We start from the raw sequence: 23235 nt of genomic DNA, 5'->3' as shown, positions 1-23235 counted from the left end.
ATGGAATTAAAAGCTGATCCTTTGTCTTTCATATTTGGTTTTTCCATTTTTATACATTTTTGCAAAAAAGATGCATGAAGTTAAAATTTTATCAAACTTTCTAGACTATCAACACTTTAGGCTATCTAATATACAAATATTGAATATTGCACATACGCAGTGTGAGTTAAAGAGTATTTGCTGTCAATAGGCAACAGTGAAACAAGTAAAAATTTGAATGCACATCTACATGTGTTCAGATAACAAATGAAATTAAAATAAGAAAATTACACAAGAAACTAGAGAGGCCCAAAATTTTAGTAGCTAAATAGAAAATTTTAACATAAAGAGAACAAAGTAAACATAAATTAATTTTTTAATGCCTATATTCTAACAAAGGAAAACTATTCCACCATTATTTATTAAAATCAAGTTGCACCAAACTGTGAATTTTATTTTTTAATTTTCTAACTGCCTTTTAGACACCTTTTTATTATCCAAAATTAAACATTCAAACTTGTCTTAAATTTTCTTAGATATGAAACGATTTCTCTTTAATATCTATCTTTCACTTCTATAATACTGAACACTGCAATGAGTTTGATGTGACAAATTTTTTTTATATATTATATTACAATTCTGTGTTAATAGAACCCATTTTGCAGGCACTGTCAGGTTGATCTTGGTGGTTTTGCATTCCGATAACATGTCATTTACAAAAATCACCATTCAGAGCATCTTATCAAATGGCTTTTTCTTTATTTCTTTTTAATTAATATAGTTTTATATTTTTATCCTTTTTTTTTTGTCTCCAGCGCTTCAGTCATCCCTAGAGTGCTTTTCTCCTCCCGCTTGCCTATATGCAGTTACTAGGATCAAGAGTTTATTCTCTGTTGATGTAGAGTTACTCAGGTATATGAGATCCCTGGTTTTTTCTTTTTTTAATTAATAGATATTCAAGGGAAAGTGTTTGGGGTCTGAGGGGGTTTTGGCTATTTTTTTTTTTTCCCTGAAAGAACGTCTAACATTGAAACATATAATTTATATGGATTTACACTGGGAATTAAATTATGAACTACCACTTCTGCTTTGGGAATTTCTGTAAGAACATTCTAGGGGTTTGGCTAGTAAATTCAATTACCTAGCTGTAGTGACAGGAATGCAGAGCACGACATATGCAAAGATTCCCCTGATTTATAAAAATAAGTATTCAGTCTGAGATGTTTATCTGCACAGATTTACCTGACAGATCTATATATTACTGCTGCTTTTAATGGACCTTCTTGTGGGACTCAGGATTCTGCAGCACTTAGTAAACAAACTGGAAGCTTTCTAAGCATAGGGACTGCATTACTGATATCTAAACATATTTTCTTTTTGTTCTAAATATACCACCGGTTTTTAAAATAAACTTTTTTTTCATGTAGTAAACATCTGTCTTTATGTTGTCACTTTCAGACATTGAAGTCTGAAGAGATGTTACTAAGGTAAGTTCTTTGTTAACGTATAATGCCACTGATAGCCATGAGCAGTAACACATTGCAGAGTGGGTTTGATTCTCAAAGTGAATACATGTGCCTGCTAAACACTGGAGCCCTTTCTCCTATAAGTTCTGAGTGTGTACTGTACCAGTATGCTGGAGCTGAAGATGATATTAATGAAGAATGGAAACTGAGAAATTGCGACTCTCATTCTTTGCCCAGCCCCTACAAGCTAAATCCATTAGTATGGATAGATCAGCATTAATAAACAAGGAGGACAAAATAGCTCTCAATGCAGGGACAGTTTTGCGTGACCTTTGCTACGATAAACTTGTACTTGGTCATTGTGATGCTCCAAGCTGACCTCTGCAGCACGGTTAAATCTGATGTAACCATAGAGAAATAGCACCAGTGCTCCATGCACAACTTCAGCGTTTCAAGCGGCTGAGCTTTAGGGGAAAGAAATGTTGAGTTTCTCTGTTTGTATATCGTTATGCTGATTGCAAAAGAATTTCATGCGGGGATCTCAAGTGTAAATCTATAGAAAATTACTTGTCAGGGTCATTAGGGAAAAGGTGTTGTTTATTGCTTTGTAATAAAAATTACTTTTTTACAGTACTTTTGTGCTGTGATATGCATAAAGACAATACTGATTCGAGATCCAAATTGCTTCTGGACATCCACCAGAAGAATTATTTTTAATTGTTAAGGCTCAACATAGTCTCAACAGATTTCAGCACCTAAAGAATTATTCATCTCTGCACTGAGTTTATACATCAAGACACTGAGAAATTGCTTGGAGATTAAACACTGTACTATTGATGCATTACAGGTCTGCTGAGAACAGGGTTTTCATGAGTTTTGAGACTGCAAAACTTTCAGAACTGTTTTCCTTTCCCCAGTCTATGGTTCAGGGAAAAAAAAAAAATTAAAAAGGCATAGAAAGTATTATTGATTTAATTTATTCCTATGATTGCAGAAATGAAGATTTGAATGTAGGTTTCACATCTACCATTTTATCAAGCTTCTGTGTGATACTCCGTGGCCAGACAGAGGGGTTATGAGTGTCCCAGAAAAGAGACAGAAGTATTCTTGCACTTTGGTGTGTGTATAGCAGCAGAAACGCCATAGTTACAGTATCTTAATGCTTCAAGTCACAAATGGTTCCTGAAACTCATGAGGTAATGAATGTTGTAGAAGAAGGCTGTAAAGGAGGCAAGTACTAATTTTTAAGTGATGTTCAAGTAATCTCTGTGCAAATGTGCAGGCAATGTATAGTGAGCCTAAGGGCAGGGTTGAGTGTGATCATCTAAGCCAGAAGTTTGCGCGCTAGCCTCACTTCTTCCCCAAAACTCTTAAATATATGGATCTTCTCTAGCAATTTTAAAACCCTACATTTCTAGTTATGCTCCTCTAAGTACATGCTTTTTATGTACAGCCAAAAAGAGCTTGTCTGTGGTTAAAGGGTCTTTGACAACCCTACACTTCAGAGATTCCCAAGTTTTCAGGAACTGCATTTCCAGTTTCACCCAAGTCCTAGCCTGTAGCTTTTTTTTTTTCCCACAACAGCTGAATTTGCCCTTGGTTTTGCCACAGCCCCTCCATGTTCCCAGCATTACTATTGCTGGCTGATGTGGAGAAATATGGACATAGTCCTACTTCAGATTGCAGTGAAAACTTAAACTACGACCTTTTTGGAGCAGGGGGGAAATTCTGCAGTATTTGTAACAATGAGTCTGTCACTAGGCAATATAGCTGGGCTCGGAAGAAATTTCCCTGTGTGTATTTTCCCTCTTATGCATTATTAATGCTGCTTTTTAGATCCAATCTAGTTTCCCCTCTTATTTATTTTTTTTTCCCCAATACTTCTGTTTACTTTCCTATCCGGACTCTAGCTAGCTGCTTTGGCTGGCTGATGGAGACTGCTGTTCAGAAACTCATCATCTCAGCAGGATAACTCACTGTTCCTGAAGCACCATCTCTGCTGCAGGAGGAAGGGCAGTGCCCTTCCCTGGGTTGAGTCAGCAATAGCTGTGATAAATGCTTTTCAAATGAAAATTTTTTTATCTATCTTCTAGTGCTAAAATGGATCTAGATTACAAAAGAAAAATTCAGATCTAAAGGAAAGAAGTGAAATGTCATTAACATTGATGAAGTGAGACTCAAATAAATTTGGGTATTCTTTATCCTTTTCATTCCTTTCCAATCTGCTGAAAAATCTTAGTCATGCTGTGGAGGTAAATATGACTCAAACCACAAATAAATCAAAACAAAACAAAACACCTCACTTTGTTAATTTTAAGCCATTTGAAATTAAAACCATGTTGACTTCATGAATACTACCTCAAAAGAATTTCTCTATATTTCTCTCTGCACTGTTTCTACTATTTGCTGCCTTTTATGACCAACAAAAAAATGATCAGCAAATTATTTGATCGCATATAGGCAGGAATGTAACTGTAAGGATTCATTTTGGGTGCCTCTAGAAAGATCCTCATTCACAAAATGACTTGTAATGTATGCTTACACCAAACATTGTCAAGTTCTGAATGATATTAGATGTTACCTGAGAAAGTCTGAGGCCTGAAATATTTTAAGAAATACTGATAAAAAAAAGAAGGAAACTGGAAACCATCAAGGAAGAAACATACATGAATCCTGTCTCGTTTCATTTATCTGATTGCTATTTACTTGAGTGTACAAGCCTAGAACCTCTACTAAACCATGTATTTATGGCTAACAAAGTTCTTGTGCTAATGGAATGCCACAGATAAAATTTAAAAACACTATTATTAGCAAGAGAGTAGAGATTGGTATCATGGACTTTAATCAGCTGGACTACAGCCCTTGGCTCTCTTATTCGGAACTGAGGTCTCTCACTGCCTATGTCCAGCCTCCCAGCTCTTCTGGATTAAATCTTTTGCCTTATAGATGATAAACTGCTGATCTCCCTTTCTTTGGGTAACCTATGACTAAGGCATCTCTCTGAAAACACTCTCCCTTTTGAAACTGGTTCCTTGGCACTAAGAACTTCATAAGTATTATTTTACAATTAGGAATGTAATTATATGGAAGTATAATATTAGCTTGTTTATAATATGAGGAAGGTATCAAAAATGTTATTTTTTTTTGAATTTTTTTCTCATCCCAATCCTAATTCCTTATGGTGCAAAACACACATCCTTTTCTGCCCACTGTGATGTTCTGTTAGCAATTACATCAACTTAGTGTCTCTCAGGTGGAGAGAGCTGGTTGTCTTTTGAGCAACAGCACACCATAAGTTGTTTGAGTTAGGATATTTCAATAATGGTACAGCTGTGCCACCAAGCTGAAGTATGTCACCTTGGTAACATGCTTAGTTTTCATCAGCCTTAGATCCTTTATTCCCTCCTGAGCTCAGTTTTAGCTGGTTTTTGAGTAAAATCCACTATGGCACAAAGACCAGCTGTTTCTCCGTTCATTGAAGTGAAATCCATATTTCTCCTCATGCCTCAAATAACCTGTTTTCTTGTCATAACTAAATTAGTCATGCAGGTACCACAGTCCACATTAGAAAAGGATATGTATTCTAGAATTATTCTCTTTTTTAAGTCCATAGATTCAGTGGAATTTTCTGAAGGATTTTTAATAGAGGTCTTCTTCATTCAGAAGGAAGTTTCAGTATTTTTTTTTTTCATTGTGCACACTTGTATGAAAAATTGCTTTGGTCTTTCCAACACTACGATGAAAAGAGATTGCAAAAGGATCAGAAAATATGTATATCTTTAGCTATCACTTTTGTAGCTTTTCTTTTTAAAAAATGTACAGTTTGTATACAGGATATTTTTAAAAATAACACAGTTTTGTTCAGAGGGAAATTAATAAGAAATTTAAAAATCATCACTGCATCAGTAAGAAAGATCAAAACCTTTTTTAAAAGTAAATTTCCAATTTTTAATTAATCTCTATTCTTTAAATTAATGCTTTTTCAATCAGTCTTTTTGAGTAAAAACACTGAATATTATCAGTAAAATTAGATAAACCATTTATATTTCCACATGGGCAATATTAATACAAGAATATTGGCGGTATATATTATGTAAAAGTAGGATTTCTTTATGTAAAATGGCTGCATTATTAACATGTATATAGAGTACAGAAATATGGTATTTCTTCATTTGGAAATTATTATGTAGGACTCTGGCATTAAAAGAGACTTGATTAAAAGAAAGAATATAATGCAATTTTTGGTTTTGTTATGATACAGAGAAAATAATTTCAACTAGATGTTAGCCTTTCACAAAACTAAGGAACATGTGGGAGCTACCAAATCCAAGTTCTCTTGTTTTTCTGTGAGAATTAGATGTTACTATATTTAAATCACCAAAGAGTTTTGACTCTCCATTTTCAGTATTTTGAAAGAAAGGGTAGGAACTACACAAGTAATTCAGAAAAACTGTACTGCTGACTTTATGTGACAGGGAAACTACAGTGCTGGTTTCTAACCTCAGTCAAGGGTGATATTTGTACCTGACAAGTATTGACTTTTCATAAATAGAGATTTAAAGCTGCATATGCAAAAAGGTTCTGTTCAAATTGCCATCATTGTGTGAGAAAAAGGGTTGTATTTCACACTCCATGAGTGTTGGTTTCTGATCCTGAGAGATAACATGGGCTCTGAAATCTGAATCTCTTGCATCTAACTTACAGATACACTAATAGCACCCTTTTTACAAAAAGAATTAATTATAAATATATGACTGCATGGTTATAACAAAAAAGTAATAATATCAGAAAGGCAAATAATCTGGCAGACTCAAATATTAGCTGGAGACAAAGATGAAAACAAAATTCTGCTTTTGGTGCCTATGCCGTTGTATACTTTGATTTATGTCATGATTTACATTTGATACATAATTACTTATTCTTTAGCCTTCTTTTTCATTTAAAAAATATTTGTATTCATATTGTGCTAAAGATTGACCAATAGAATGCAATTAATCTGAGATGTGCATTGAATTATTTTTCTTACCTGCAATTTTAAAAACATAAGGTGTATGAATAATGATCTTATAAAAAAAAGTTTGTTTATTTTTACATAATTATGCCTTAAACTTTAATGGATAATAAAAAATTCAAATGGCATGAACTGTGAAGTATTCCTATAAACAAAAAGTAAATGAGCTTTTACATTGGTGAAACTGATAGTAATCCTACTAATCCATAAAATTCAGGGAAAAGAACCCTAATTTTTCCAGAGATCTGTAACTGAATCAGAATCTTTAAATCCTGAATTTATACTACACCTCCATTCCTTAAAAAAATAATTGAATAAATGTGAGAAGTGGTAAAGGGGAGAGAGAAAGAAATTTACCTTAATCTCCCTGGATAATTTAGGATTATTACTACTCTCTCCTTTAGGAACTGGTAAACAAAATTAAAGGTACAAATACCCCAAAAAAAAAAGGTTGTACTTTGTAATTTTTTTTTCTAAATTCAGGCTCAGTTTTTGGTTTTGCCTGGTTTCAAATGTAATAGAAAGGATTGTTTTCCCTATTTTACACTGGGTATTCCAATGAAAAAGGGAATTGAAAATAATCATTTAAACAATCCATGTTCTTATTTTAAATGGCAAAATTCCTCAGGCCATGTTTTCATTAAAACCTAGGTATTTTTATTTTATTTTGCTTCCTCCCCAAAAAGAAAAAAAAAGTCCTTCTTGGTTTTCTTTTCATGCTTTTTTTTTCATTTCAGAGTGCCCAATGTGAAACTGAGAACATACCTTAAGTGACTTAAGTGACTGATCCAAACCCAGGTAGTTCTTAAAAAGCAAGCACCTGACACTTGCTCCCTTAGGAACTGCTGGCTTTCCAGATTTTAAAAATATTGCTGTTTTTAAATATAAAATTAGACTGCTTATCTAAGATTGCATAGATTGCTAATCTAAGATGAATCGTTAGGCTGATATTCAACCATCATACACAAGTTATGTGCATTTCTTAGATGAGCCTTTAAAAGTAACCACGCTGGGAGGACATTGGGTTTGTGCGACAAAGCAGCACTGGACATGGTGTCACTGCAGTCCGTGCTTCCAGGTGCTGCCTGGCTGAGCTAGACACCTTTTTTCCCCCAGTTTGGGTGAATCTTTTACCTTCTCTGTGCCTTGACTGGCTCCTCAGTGAAATAAATACAGCAATATTCTATTACTGTTAAGCCTGTGTTTAAAAGCCCATTTTCCCAAACAATTCTAAAATGGACTTTGCTGTATTCACACTTGATAATAGTACTGGTAAGATTCATAAGGAAGAGAATGTTATTATGTAAAGATGCTTATTTTTATTTTATTTGTCTGGAATGATAAAGGATATTCACAGCATTTAGTATTTCAGTGGCTGGTTTTACTGAATCTGTATTTATTATGATCTTTGAAAAATAAGTAATGGGAAGAAGTCTTCATATGTATTTAAATCTATGTATTGAAAAGGAGTCAAAACTCATTGTTCAGTTCAGGTGAAGGCTTCATCGTAAATGGTAATCAGCATCACTTAGCCAAAGGTGTGAACATTAAAACTTTTAAGAATTTTTCTGGGTCATCACCTCTTTTTCACGTGTGCTAAGCACAGCTGCAAAACCTTCAGTCTTGTCTCTTGGAGAAACATGGTTAATTTTGTGGTGTTGGCTCAAAATTTTATTTCCTGTCACTACAACGGTAGGTAAGCAGTGATAATAAAAAGCACTTGAAATTCCAAGCAACTGATCAAATTTGATTATGATGAAATATATTCTACTATATTTTATGTTTTGGTGTAAATCTAATTTTTATACAATGATTTTTGATCCAGAAAAAATTAAATTTCCACTGGAAATAGCATCAGAGCTTTAACCATAATAGCATAAATGCAGGATGGTAAAAGATAAACCAAAGGAGTTTGAAAATTCCTGTGAGAGCTATGCTATGCACAGGACAGAGGGATAAATGCATAGACAGACAGATAGCCTAGGTGCCTATCAGACATTATAAGGTGTAGTTGCCATAGAGTAAAGGAATGTGTGATATGAAATTAGATGCATATGTTAATGAAGTAGGGAAATCGTACACATTTAGGAGTTGTTCATCTTTCATTCAAATGGATGTGTAAATACTTAGAATAGTACCTGACAAAGAGCTAAGAGGAGGGTTAACATCCAGTGTGAGGTAGAGTGTTTAATGGATGAACTTAAAAGCAGATAACAATATAGCATCCCATGTATACTTTCATAATTGCGCGTTCCCCCAGAGATAATGGATATCATTATCAGCGGCGCCTGTCCTAAGAAACTTGGCAAGGTTATGATTGTTTGTTACAGCTTTGGTTATATTAACATACACATTAATATTTATAAATATTTGATGTCATGTTAATTTTTCATATAAGATGATTTATGTAATGCTGCTGTGCCCTGTTAGAGGGCATTTGCAGCGTGCTTCATAAGGGAAGAGAATTGATGCATGTTCTTTAAGAGGACTTGCCTGTGTATTACTGTGCTCACAGTGCATTATTCTGGAGAACAGTGATTTAAGGATAAATTATCTGAATTGCAGATACACTCCATTAACATTTTAAATAAAACATAAAGAAAAGACCAGTATAGGAAATAAAATGATAATATTGTCATGCGGTTTGGGGGGGAAGGGAGGGTGTGTTCTCCTAAATAGTGAGACTCCTTGGTTTGACCTATATTCCAGGATCTTTCTTTATATATTGGGAGTAATTAATAATTATATTCATGACATAGTTGTAGTCATTTGGGCAGAAATTCTGCATCAACTTTGCAAGTAATTGTTGAAGAAATAATAATTATAGATTATGTAGATACAGATATCTCCGTCCTTTGATGACAGAGATAGGTTACTATAAATCCAATGACTAGAAAACATAAAATGTAGCTGTGTCTAAAGCAGGAAGTATGACGTAAGAAGTGACAGAGATGTAAGTAATTATGCTGTTCAACTGGACTATTTCTCACTAAAAACTGAAGCACAATCACAAAATATTGAATCTGTGAATCAGTGGATATACAAACAGGTGTGATGAAAGCATAATGTATCGCAAAATGTGGGAGGGTTTCTCTTGACAAATGTGGCTTCATTTGGCAAATGTAGTTTAGTTTGCCTTGTTCATAACACTTCACTCTTACAAAAAAAGTCTTACAGAGTATTCATATAAACAATTAAATGTGCATAACAGGAAACAACACTGCAGCACACTACCTGCTAAGCCTTTGGGAACTGGACAAAATCCCTTTTTGTGCATTCCCATAGACTTCCAAGTTCAGTGCAGTAGCATCACTTAAATCTGTTTGCTCATATATGTATTCTTCTGCAGAGAAACACATTGATCAATTTTACTTTTTTTATACCTGGATTATGAAACAAAAAGAATAAGCAAAGGGTTAAAAAGAAAAAAACCTCACGAAAGTTATTTATATTATTTTTGTTAATTTGTTAACCATGTATTTAAAGTCACTTGCAACTTCCAGAACTGCTTTAAACAGACGTGATATTTCATAAGTTTGTAGATTATAAAAAAAAAACCCTAAAAATAACTTCCAAAATATACATGGGATATATTGATGAGCTCTAATTGCAGAAGTTTAAGGTTATAAGGAAATATGACCATCTTTGATTTGATAATTTCATCACAATGGCAGTCATCACTTGTCTTAAGTTTGACTTTAGTAGTATGTGTAGTTATAGTGTGGTTGGTAGGGAAAAGTGACTCCAGTTTTTAGCTCTGCCTCTCAGATTTTCTGTGTTATGTCAGTTATTTAGAGTGGCTGTCTAACTTCATGTCCTATTTTACATATGTCTACTCATTATTCATCTGGTTTAATCTAGTTTTGTGAACAACTTCTGTAGGTTTTAGAGAGGCAGCAATCACAGAAAGCAGCTCAAACCTTCTAAAATAGCTAACAGTGCTGGGACATAGTACCCATTTCTTTCTGTTCCTTGAGTGAAAGTTAAGTACAAAAAATTCCAGCTTAACTATGAAGCTGTTTTTTGTAATAATAAAAATGAATTTCTGGAAGTCAGGATATGCAGAGAATCCCTTAGCTCTGCTATCATAGGATACCAATTCATTCTTTTCAGGTACAATGATCCCACAAAAGTACTATCATTTTTCCTGCTGATTCTGAGGTGTTTCCTGAGTGAGGAGTGTTTTTGTCGATATTTGTCACCAGGACACTTTCAAATCAAGGTACAAACAATTGGGAAAATATAAAGAAAGTATTATTTCAGAACTCATAAATTACAACACTGGATCTTTCAAAAAGTGGACATAATCAATGAATAATTTGTTTCTGACATATGACCTACAGTTTTTCTTACTAGGTAATATTTTTTTCACATTATAATTTCCATTAGCAATCTTTATTATTGCATCTATAAAGTAGGTTTTTAACACAGATGGTGCTGTTTCAGTTGCATGTCAGCATTTAACAGTTGGGAATCTGTTCCAGGTTAGTTAATCTGGAACCAACAACAATGTTTTATATCTTGTAGTCAGCACTTGATCAAAGTAACAACAGTATACAGGACCATTTGCCCAGGGGGGGAAAAAATGCCTAAGGATTTTATCTCAATATGGATGTTTTAAAAAACATGTCTTTATAGCCTCAGATTGAATTGTTAAAATATTTTATCTGAGGAACTTCTCTGGAAGGTATTTTACAAGTAGCATCAAAAGAAAGGCTTGTTATCAGTCTTAACAACAGAAAGCCAATGCATTTTTTCACACCACTCTGGCTGCACATATCATTTATCTGTGCTTTGCTGTAAATCTCTGGAATCTCTATAACCTCCACCACAACTACCCAAACATCCACCTTGGTAGCTGCAAAGTCGTTTGGCTTTTGAAGCCAGATGATAGGATTTTGCTTTAAATTATAGATGTGAATGAACAGTGTATCTTGATTTTGGGGCCATCTGTTTTTAAAGTATTGCCTCTTCTTGTCCTGTGAAATATGAGCACATCTTCAGAACCACATCTCTGTACTCTTACATAGACTTTTGCCTTTGGGAATAATACTTTGATGAATTTTTAATTGGATTTGGTCAACAAAATCTGACCAAACAAAATTTTGGTCAATCCAAAAACCTGGCAGCACTTCGACCCAGAATTGGATAAGACGATTTAGTGATGGGTGTTGTGTAAGACCCTCTGCTGAAAGTGAGAATAGAAAGTGAGAATTTAGGATTAGGAAAGTGAGAATTCTAGGATTTAGTGAGTGAGAAAGTGAGGATTTAGGCTACTATTTCTTGAGTCCTCTTTTCAATTTTCAATACCAAAAGAAAATTTCATCAGTGCTAACATACTGTGGGAGGGGAGCGTGAGAAGAAATTATAGAGAATCTCTGGGCTGGAACATGATTAAGTAGTCACACAATAACTGAAACAAAAGTGGACACTAATTGGTCTTCTTTGTGGGAAATGTCAGTGTGGGCAGAGGATCCTGACAGTGAGAAGAAACTGCACATTTGTACAAAATATAAGACCCAATTGTCTAATGAAAATCTTAGAATAAATTTGATAATTTTTAGTGTTTAGATTGATATATGCAGGGTTTAAAAAATAAATCTGTGTTAGGCCAAATGTTGATAATATTATTAAAAAAGGATTTCACACAAAACACAAGTGTAAGGAAAAAATTAAAAAAAAATATTGTCATTGGGTTTTTTGGATGGCAGAAAACTTTTATTCTTAATCACATATTTTATTGATGAAATCCTAATGTCTGCTACAAAGAATATGCAAGGATAATGCTTCATTAATTTTCATTAACCAAGTTGTGAGGAATTCAAACAATAAACAAAAATCATATATAATGAAAAATACATTGAATAATTAGAGGGGGGAAATTGTAAGTAGATCTTGAGTTTTATTAATACCAAAGCATGGCACTTGCAATGTATGTTTGAGAGGCTTCTAGCCTTTTAAACTTCTAGGTGCTGAAAGCCTGCCTGATGGGTGATCATAGCTGTGTGTTAGCGTAAGAGGAGCCAAGGAGGCACACTCCATATTTTAGCTATGAGCATGGAAGCAAGCATCCTATGTTCTGTGTAGTGTGAAGTATAACAATGTAATTTCAGTTAGCAGCTAATTTCAGATTTTAAAAAATTCACACGTCAAGAGAAGTGATTCAGTAAGACTTTCTTGTGTGTATCATTTTTCTTTTTTTTTTTTTTTTTAGTTATCGTACTGGACAGTAGGTCAAATTTAAGATATCCAGTTAAGAACAGATGTAGCAGAGTGGAGAAAAGAATGCAATAAAACTGTTGGTGAGAACTTACTACCAAAGTGGTTATTCTGTAAGGGAGAAGTTCACCAACTGGTGACACAGTTAAAACAGAAATACTTTCCAGGGAAGAGAGGTCCGGAACCTGTTCTTAATTTATAAAATAAAAGATGGATTAAAGTCCTACACTATCCATGATATTGCACTATAGCAGACTAAATGTTGGTCACAGTAATGAAAGGAAGACAATAAGTATACAAAATAATAATACTGTTTTTAAGCAATGGGTGATTTTAAAAATTCATTTAAATAAAATATTCTAGTGAATAGAAACATAGCAAGTGCTCAGTGCTCAGTACAAATCACAGCAAAATACAGATACCAGTAAAATATTTAGCATTTCATTATAAAATGGTAATATATACTGTAAAAATACACAACCATGAGTTATTAATGCATTGATGGAAAGTCATGCAGCTGTAACTGACATTTCTATACAATGGCAACAAGGAAAGGTGACTAATTCCTTCCCATAAACTTAGGAAAATGTTTTGAAGTAGGAAAAATAGTTAATGGAGCCATGGCAATGTAAATTTAAAAACTCGTTCTTTCCTCAGCATAACTTTTGGATAGGTTTTTATTGAGTGTTTTTTTTAAAGCTGGCTGCCACTAGTACAAGTGAAATAACTAGTAACTGGTACAAAATGAGATTAGTAAAGCCATACAATTTTATTCTAACCTAAGTGCTTGAAATTCTGAACTAACTTAATTAGTTTTTTCTTAAGCTGAGTTAGTTCACTCATTTATTTCTTTATTCTAAATGAATTTTTTTCCTGTTTAGGAAGGGTTTGTTTTGGGTTTTCTGTCTTTTGGGGGTGTTTTGGTAACAAATATTAAAATTCATGCTTGTTATCCTTGATATCTACTTGTTTTACTATAAGCTATACCACATATAAAGTGGAAATTCAGACATAAGTGGAGGGAGGCCAAATTTAAGCAGCATTCAATATAGTGTGAGAATCAGCCAGCATGTTGGTTATGGCAAGGCATGTTTCCTCTAATTTCATCAATGATTGTGCTCAGACTCACAAGTCAGCACAGCTAATCAAAGAAAGCCCCATAATGAAACATCCGCTTCTTTTCCTTGACAAGCACAGGGCAAAGCAACAGTCTGGCCAAACAAAACTAGGAAGGAGAATCAGGAGAATAAAAAGCACTAGCAGAGAGAAGTATATAGCATTTTTAGCATGTGGTTAGATACATTGCTTACAGGATTGTAAGCGCTGCTGATACTTTTCCTCTTGTTCCTTCAGGTCTTCCTCTAGACATTTTCATAATAATACAGAATATATATTATTCTATTTTTTTATTTTTAACCACTTGTAGAAACATTGCTAGGAGGGTTGCATCTGAATATACAATATATTCTACTCAGAGTTTGTGTCGAAATAGTGAGAGATTATACATAAAATATTAAGGTTTAAAACCAACAGTTTTTCAATAAATAGTTTCAAAAATTTTACTATTTTCCTAAAATGTTTCATTTCCTTTTCTTGGCAATTACATTAAAAATTAAACCTATTTTCTGCTAGGCCACCTCCTCCCATTTTTCAACATTCAGAGTTAGTGCAGAAGAGAAAAATTTTAAGTCACTTCTGTGTAGTCAAGTGACGGCTAAAATGGTCCGAGAAAATCTTCCACTCATTTTCTGGTTATTTTAAATTAAATGGGTTAGAATGATGCCACAAGGGCTACTCAAAGAGCTAAGGTTAAGTTGAATCACTTCACTGATACTGGTACACTGCAGAAACTTCTTTTAATGCAAACCTTACCACCTGACAACCAGCAGCAGTGAAGAGGGACAGTGGAGCTAAGGACTGGATAATGTCCCCTGCTGGGAAAGAAGTGTCTTCTTTGGAAGATGACTTTTCTGAAGATACTGTCTGAACTATGTATTTCTTATTTAAAAATTGAAAAAAATTCATCTCAGCCCTTCTGCCTAGTTTCTAAAAGGACACTTGATGATGAGCAATGGAATTTAAAATAAAAAGAGATTTCTTTTTCAACTGTAGACTGTCTGCTAGTCCCAGCACGGTCATATTTTAGTGAGCCGATGCCCACACATCTCCTGTGGTCAATTAAAGTGTAAAACTGAAGAGAGAGTACTGCAAGTATGAGAGAGCATTAATAGGAATTTGAGGTGGACAAAGCTGTGGAAAAAAGTCCAGAGCTTGAGTAAGGTGGATTTGTGTCTGACATGTGTGAACAGGAGGGGATGTACTTGGGGAGACCCAGTGAATGTCCTCAGGGAAGCTGACTGAGTGATCACTGATTTAGTCTGATGTCCAAACAGAAATAATAAAGAGAGAAGAAGACTGTTTCAAGTAGAACTGAAACAGAATAATGGAGAGTTATAAAGTTACCAGGGAAAGAGAGTGTGAAGAGTTTGCTAATGCTAACTTTTTTTTCCCCCCAAGTAAAAAATGAAAAGCCTTCCTTCAATTTGATTGTTTAACTTTGGTTAACATTTTACTTTCAGATTTGGCTTGGGGTTTTTTCCCCCTAAGAATGGTGTTTCAAGCTGAAATTTGATATTTATTTCATTGTAACATATTCAAAAGCTAAGCATTTAAAAGAAACTGACAGCTGAAACTGAATAGAAGGAGAATAGAGAGATTTTTCTTTTCATTAGTTGACCATGATATAGATTTCTTAGTTGATAAAGATTTATTGACCAAAGGCTAAAATTTCTTAGTACTTACTGTGGGAGATAATGTTTATCCATCAAACAAGTTTTTAATTTTTTCGGTTCTTTCTCATAAGTTATAAGAATAAAGTAAATTAATATTAAAATTTGCAAAACTATATTCTACAAGTAAGAAACAGCAAGCTGTGGGTGCCTGTAAAATATTATTTCTGTGGTGGTGTTACATGATTTAATTAAGCAATTGCCTCAGGCACAGAGTGGCCCCACTGTAGAAATGAATCACCAGTTGGTACCAAATGGGTTTTTCTTAGAATCTTTTCTCCTTGAGTTGAAAAATATTACTGTAGGTTTGTGATGGATTGCAAGGCAAAAGGTGATTTCCTGGTTAAGGAACATGTCACCTGAAGAACACAGCAATCAGTTTGTATCTGCTAAAGGTTTTTATGTGGTTAGGGGTGAGTAGCTCAAGCCCAGTGTTCACAGTTGGCTCCACTGGGCTAGTTGTTTTCTAGAAATATTGACAGTGCTGTGCAGCACACTGCTTTCTGTCTCAGGCCTACTTGAGGGTTTCAAAGTAGGCACACAAAATTTCTGTGCTATTCAAACAATTCTAGAGTTTGAATTCTGAGCCCCAGTAGGTTTATTTTCTATGTAAAATACTAAAACATCATCTCCACAGTAGCACAGAGCTGCCTGTGACAGAAATGGTGATGTTTCCATAGAATTATAGAATACCCCGAGTTGGAAAAAACCCACAGGGATCATCAAAGTCCTGCCCCTTCTTATTCAGTGTGTAATTCTGGTGGCATGGAGTAAGGAAAAATCTACTGATTGTAGGGGATAAATCTAAATACTGATTAACTATCTTTCCTCTGAATAAGACTGACCTCTGCAAAAGCTAAGTATTTGATCATTAGAATACCCTTGTATCTAAAAGCTGGATACAGAATTACAGGGGCATTGTAATAGGCAGCCTTGATTATTAATGTCATTGGTTGATTATTGATGGATATAGAAATCTCACTGCTATTTGCATATCACATCTTATTTTAGGGTGCACTAAGTATATGTGTTAAAATAGCTTGGAATTTCCATGAGGATTAACACATTCCAGGTGCACTTCCTGAAAGTCAAAGTAGTCCTTACACATATAGAAAACAGAAAAATGAGGAATATTATCAGCAGAGACACAGAACCTATTATCAAATTACCAAAGGAAGTGGTGTGTGAATTTGATTATTGGCAGTGATGTTACTTATTTGTATTGCCATGGCTTCGATGAGCACTCAGACTGTGAGAGCTCTCAGACACGCTGCATTAGATGTAGCATAAATGGAAAAAGACTTTTCCTGCTTCCAGGGAACTTTACCATCTAAGCATTAAACAAAAGCAACAAGGCAGTGCAGCTAATGGCAGCACAGCAACAAAAGGAGTACTGGTCAGCACAATCATAAATACTGTCCAAGCTTTTTGAACTTAGCCTGGGAAAGAAAATCTCTACAAAAAGTTTCTCCCAAGAATGAGAGGAATCATGGGGGGGGAAAAAAAAAAAGGCAGAGAGTATTTTGAATTTTAGGAGTTGGCAACAGCTGCTGGTATCATATGCCAGTATGACATGGGTGTTGAGCTCTTGACAGGAAGAAAGCGGTGACTGGCAGGATGGAAAAGGGCAATTGGAGGATCCTTAAAATGAAGATGAGTAGCTTAAGTTTGCTACTAGAGAAGAAGCTGCCAGTGGAAGAAAGTGCTATTGCCACTGTACCCAAAATGGCCAAAGTGGCAGGCTGTACAAATACAGCCTTGGCAGTAATACTAGAGAAAGTCAGAAGCCACATAAAAACTGAATCAATAGGTGTTTTTTTAAATATTTTTTTTAAATTTCCATGATATAATTCTTTCTGACAGACACTACAAGTTTATTGTTCTGAGATTTTTTTTGAGAACTATTTATTTTATAATGGAAAAATATAAATGCAGAGGTCTAGTGTTGCCAGCACATGAGCTATAGATTTCTTCTGCTGCTTCTTTATCATTTTCCATTTCTTTATGACTGGTGTAAGAACAGAAAAGCTATACTTTTATAATGTGCATATGCAACGGGTTTCACTACTTTCTAGAAGTACTGAATATTTAAGAAAGAGGAACTATAGCTGTGTGCTTTAGAAAGCCTCCAAGAAAATTTATGTTGTAAAATGAAGCTACTTAGAACTATTTCCTTTTCCATTTTGCCTTGTTGTAAGACCTGTTCACAGAATGGTAGTACAGCTTTTCTCTGAGTTGGCAAATGCTAGAATTGGCCTTAGTGCTGAACTGGGATTTAGATTTTCTAAGATTCAACTCTTTTATCTGAATTCAGGGACTTGCTGTGATATCATCAACACATCATAGGTGTTCAATGGTCTGATGACAATTTTGGCTTTTAAAAGATCCTGCCATTTTGTCTTCTATTAAAAGCTTTGGTGAACAGACTCTTGTAGATGTGATCTTGATCCAATGTAATTCAGGAGAAGAAATGCAGAATCAGGCATGCTCTGTGCAATTACACTGCCATGAAATCAGCAGCACAAATATTGTACTGCCATGGTAGGAGATGAGAGCTGAAAATAAGCTAGAGAATGCAAAAGTGTGTTTACTGTTGTCATCCTCCTTGTTCCTCTACATTTAAATTCTGGTAAAAAGGGAAAAGAACTCATATATCCAGAAGTTGTAGGTGTTTTGACATCACCTCAACTAATATATGTTGTGCTTAATAGACAACTGAAAGAAAACACAAACAGGTGGTTGAAAGCATATGATGGGAGGGACTACAGAAGTCCAAATTTGTATCACTCTCAAAACTGTATCAACTGTTGGTGGTTCTCTAATGCTCAGGTGAAATATGTAAAAGAGTACAGAGTACATCACTCAAACTGTGGTGTTTGTGCATTTGGAAGTCATGTTCTGCATCTGAGATGAATATCATAGAATTCAAGTTTAAATCACTTGAAGTGGCTGAAGTCAATTCTGTTCTGAACTGCTGTTTAAGGTCAGAATTATATTTTAGACAATTTGTGTGTGTGTGTGTGTAATTATCACAGAAAACATTTGGAGTTTCCATATTTAGTTTCTAGTGTTTTAAGAACTCTATATATTCAATTCCATTTATTTCAATTTTTAAAACAAACGAGCAGAAAACCCCTCTATTTTTAATGTGTTGCAAACTTCTTTCAAACCATAAAAATAAACACATTTGAGCAAAATAGATTTGGAAATCCAGAATGAGGATAATGTGTACATCCTGATATAGCATATATTTTAAAAAATTGAGTTGTGGTTGAACGAAGTTTGTACACATGCATCAATATTAGCATCTGTGCCAAAGTTTTTGATTGCTGTGTGTATTTATCAGTGCTTTCCTGTCTTACTTCCTTGGTTTTCCTAAACAAAAATCTCTCTTTAGAGGATTGGCTTTCTGCATTATATTTCTTGTAATTTTTTAGAAGATTAGACTGATAGGCTGTGATGCAGTTAACATGCCATATTAACAGAACTCTTGGTTATGGCTGCCTTAGTATCACTGGACTGGCAACAGAGGGAAGGATTAAAATGAGATTTCTACCCAGTAAACCAGGAGTTACCATACTCTTCCATCTTCATCCACGGTACCTGGACAGGGGTGTGGTTCTAGTGCTGACCTCCCCTTTATCTGTGCCCTTGCTCCACAAAATTGTAGGTAAGAAGGAACCATGAAGCCTGGAGGGAGGGCAGCTAACATCTTGCTTTCTGGCTCTCACTCCTCCTTTTCCTAAGTTACTCCATCATCAGATTGTCCTGCTTTTCAGGAATAGAAAGAAGACCCCATAGTTGCTAACAGCCTGTGGGGCAATACAGGTGATTATATCAATATATGTAGCATAATAGCATATCAAAACAGGGAATCAGCAGTTTTAGCCCATGCTTTTTTCTTTCCCACAAGAATCTTGGTATGAGTCTCTAGGGGTACAAGCCATTTCAACCACAACAAATAATTTTAAAAAAGTAATCTTTCAGTATGAAGTTACATTCCATTGCCATGGAAACACATAATAAAACCTACAAACAATGTTCAAATAAGAAATAATGCTGATGAACACAGATCCAAACCCAAGTATAGTTGCATACATTAATCCTTAATAATAATACACCATTTATATTGCCATAAGTGAGATGTTCTGAGAATATATGAGAAGTAGTTATGTAAAAAAAGAAAACCACAGTTATTTTCTCTGATTAGCTCATACAGCTGAATAAAGGACACAAGCTTTCAGATTCAGAGTTTCTGCATCACAGTCCTCCATAAATTATGATAGGAAAGTGTTTCCATTAAAAAGTAACATAACACTTGGCAGGGAAAGTGAATATATATATGTTTATATTTTTTAATTTTATAAAGAAGCACTGAAACATCCAAAGCTTTTGTGAAATCGGGGGAATAAAGGGTTCTGTCTTGAAGCTGAAAAGACACAGAAAGTTGTGAACTTAACAGGTATTTTTTTATAGTATAAAGTTCCATAGGGTCTGTATGTACACAGAGAGGTTGTGGCCCCATGGTAAATGTGTGATGTGCCTGTGTAAGACTCAATAATCCAGCTCTTCTGAGGCAACTCCTGTGATTCCAAACCTCTGAGCCACTTCAAAGAACTCCTGTTTTAAAAAGTATCAAAGACATGCTGGGGAAAAAAAAATTATCCTCTGAATAGAGGACAGTACCTGTCCAGTGGTCCCAAAGAAAAGTAACTGTCATTGTATGGAGTAGGCAATATTTAGGCCACAACAAGTACTCAGTTTAGCATTTGCAATCCCATGACATTCCAAGGCCTTTGTACTATTAGAAAAAGAAAGGGAGAATTCCTTCTGCCAGATACAAATCGGCGCTTATTTCTGGTGCTGAACATAAACACTGTAATTCAAGAAACAAGTAAACCTCTTCCCAACAACATAGAAAACACAAGACTCCAACACAGAAGTATCTTTACTCTTTCAAACAAGTATTAGAAAACAAAGTTAAAAAAGAACACTTTATATTTAGGTTTGAAGGGTTTTGTATTGTGGAAGAGATATGCATGAGCCCTTTACAAACAGACAAATAGCAAGAATAGTTTAACAAGCAAAGTACATGTAACAGTACAAGAGATGTTGTAACAGCACTCACTTGGAGCGATCTGCCCCACCTCAGTCATGACTTTAATGGTTTGTGTATATCAGTGAAACCAATGAGCCATAGTATTGTGTGCTTTCCTTTCTGGAAGACAAGGCACCAGAATGCGTTTTTAATATATGTACATGTTTTTTTATAAACAACACATGCATTAGTGAAGTTATTTCAGGATCTTGTGGTGCAGCCTTTCTGAGCTAGGGCAGAATTATTAGACTTCAAATTTCCATTTGTAGGAAAGTCCTGTAAACACCTTCAGCTACTATTTATTTGTAGGCTGCTACAATTATGCCATATATGATTTGATTATTAGGGTTAGCAGCACCATGGCTAATGGAATCAGTATCATGGCTACAGCAAGCTTTGTGAATTCTCGCTGCCAGTTTTCTGCATAACTACACTTATGTCACTCACACAGCACAGGGGTACTCTAACAATTAATTGTAAACCAGAGGGAAACTTTTAATGGACCTCTTCTTGAGATCTCATGTTAAAAAAAGAAAAGTTCCCATGAGTGAAGTATAAGTTAGCTTTTCCAGGGGGAAAAAAAGGAATGAATTACATTTCTCTTCTTGTCCTTTAAATGAATAGCATAGTTTGGGTGAAATTATCAGGCAATTGCATGCCTTTTATGCAGATAATGCTATTTGATGAAAGCGGTGTTTTGATCTGCTGAGGATAATACAGACCCAGGGTTGGATTCATTGGTAAGAGTAAAGCTGTCTTCTGTGATAACTTCATCTCAGCATGAGGTCAGACGGGGAAAACTGGGATGGGGGATTAAAAAATGACACAGTCGGAGCAGTATTCAGTTCCCTGCTGTGCTCCTGGCTGCACACTATAGCTTATGTTTCTGATCTGTTATGGTATTGTCTGCTTTTCTCTCCCAGAGCAGAAAGAGATTGCTTAAAACTTTTCTTTTTTCAGCTAGAGGGATTAGTTCAGTGCAGCTTTTTTAATTAAAGAAACTGTATCTTTTTCAATGTAATTTAAGGCTGTACAAGAAGACCATCAGCATTCATAACTTAGCACTATTACCTGTAACAAAGCCTAGCTATTCATTTTACATTCAGAAGAAGAAATCACTATTAAGATTTTTGAGGGTTAAAATATGATGATTGGCCCTACCATTGAAGGAATCACAGTTAACCATTGTCTCCTAAGAGTTTTCTGTGAAAGAACTTAGTTTATCTGGGCTTTCTCATTTAAATCTGTGACATCAGAATGGTGGTTTAAAAATATTCTGATCTGTGGAAATAGATCTGGGCATATTTTTTTCACAAAAAAAATTAATGCAAAAATACTCCCAAATATTAAAATGTCATCTACAGAAAATGACTGTAACATCAGCCATGTCTGTTTAAGTACAATATTTCCACTCAGCAGATTTTCTAAATATGTAACTAGTACCTTTATTAATAGGAAATAATATACAAAAAACTAACACATGTTCATGATACCTAAAATGGTCGGTGGGTATGTATGACTGTTGATGTAGACGTGTGTTTATTCATATATGTGTCTGTATGTATGTCTGTATTCATATAGACACATACAGATTTATGTATCCGTAGATATACACACAGTTACATGTATTTTTCAGCTCAGGGAGTTGAATTTACAGCACAATTTAAACAAGGTTAATAGCTAAAACCTTCAAATGTTTCAAATAAGGCCCATATGGTGATCACTTTACAAAGCATACAGGGACTGTGCTTAGGTTGCAACATACACATTTCCAACTAAATTCCATGCCAGATCAATTAGAAACAGTTCTCCTGAGCAGAAAGGAACAAACACAGATTGTTACCACTCCACTGCCTGAACTTTTGTCTTCCAGGAATGAAAGCAGTCATCCTGAATGCAACATATTTTACTACTAATAGCCTAAGCTGGTTTTTTTTTAACTAGTAGTATTTTAATAAAATCTCTGTTTTGGCACGTCAGAGCAACTAACATCCAAATTATCACAATAAAATAGCAGATTGCTATTAGAGCTTTTGGTTAGAGAGGTATTTTCCCCAGACTGCATTTGTTAGTGATGTCTTCTGCTAGAAGGAGTACATGGCGCAGGAGAAGAAGAGGAAAGAACCAGACAAGCACTTTTGGTTTCTTTTTTCCTCATGCAAAGTGCTTTTCTTTAAATTATCTTTTCTGTACATTTCCTAAATCTGAAAAATTTTCTGGTGGAATTTCTTATTATTTTTTAAAATACGTCTTTTCGCTAGAAAGCTAGAAAGGAAAACAAAAATGTAAATTATGACTATGAAGCTTAGGTAAAACAAGGCCTCTTTCTTATTGTAAACATCATAAATTCTGAATGTGACTTAATTACATAAACTTCTGTATGTACATGTAAGGACTGTATATTGATTCCTGAATTGCTATAAATATTCTGCATTCCTCCTGTTAAAGGAAAATATGGATAGTTACCCCCTTACTGGGAAAGTGTTATACCAGCAAACACAAATCTTACATTTTTCATGGCCTTGTGTACTAACTCACACAATGATGGCAATAATGGCGCTTTGTGATGGCTCCTACTTATGAATACAAGGTGATTAAAATGATTATGTGCTTCGGTTTAAGGCCATAAGTTTAGCTCAGGCAGTAGTTCCTAATGCAGTGTTAACACAATAT

The 23235-nt window shown here is 34.7% G+C and overlaps 1 protein-coding gene across 15 annotated transcripts in view; it reads left to right on the top strand.

The window, feature by feature from the left end:
* Positions 1–23235, top strand: part of TENM3 (teneurin transmembrane protein 3) — an 843796-nt gene that overhangs the window by 407586 nt on the left and 412975 nt on the right. For 3 of the 15 annotated variants that reach the window (XM_086889900.1, XM_086889898.1, XM_086889919.1), the window contains one exon: positions 7194–7254. The exons of the other annotated variants lie outside the window; for them this stretch is intronic. The gene's annotated coding sequence lies outside the window, so the exon portion shown is untranslated. The remainder of the gene's footprint in view (positions 1–7193; positions 7255–23235) is intronic. 15 annotated transcript variants of the gene reach the window in all.

This window comes from Cyanistes caeruleus, chromosome 5, assembly GCF_971803275.1.
Source record: "Cyanistes caeruleus chromosome 5, bCyaCae1.hap1.1, whole genome shotgun sequence".
NCBI classification, from domain to species: Eukaryota; Metazoa; Chordata; class Aves; order Passeriformes; family Paridae; genus Cyanistes; species Cyanistes caeruleus.
This window is presented reverse-complemented; position numbering and strand designations above follow the sequence as displayed.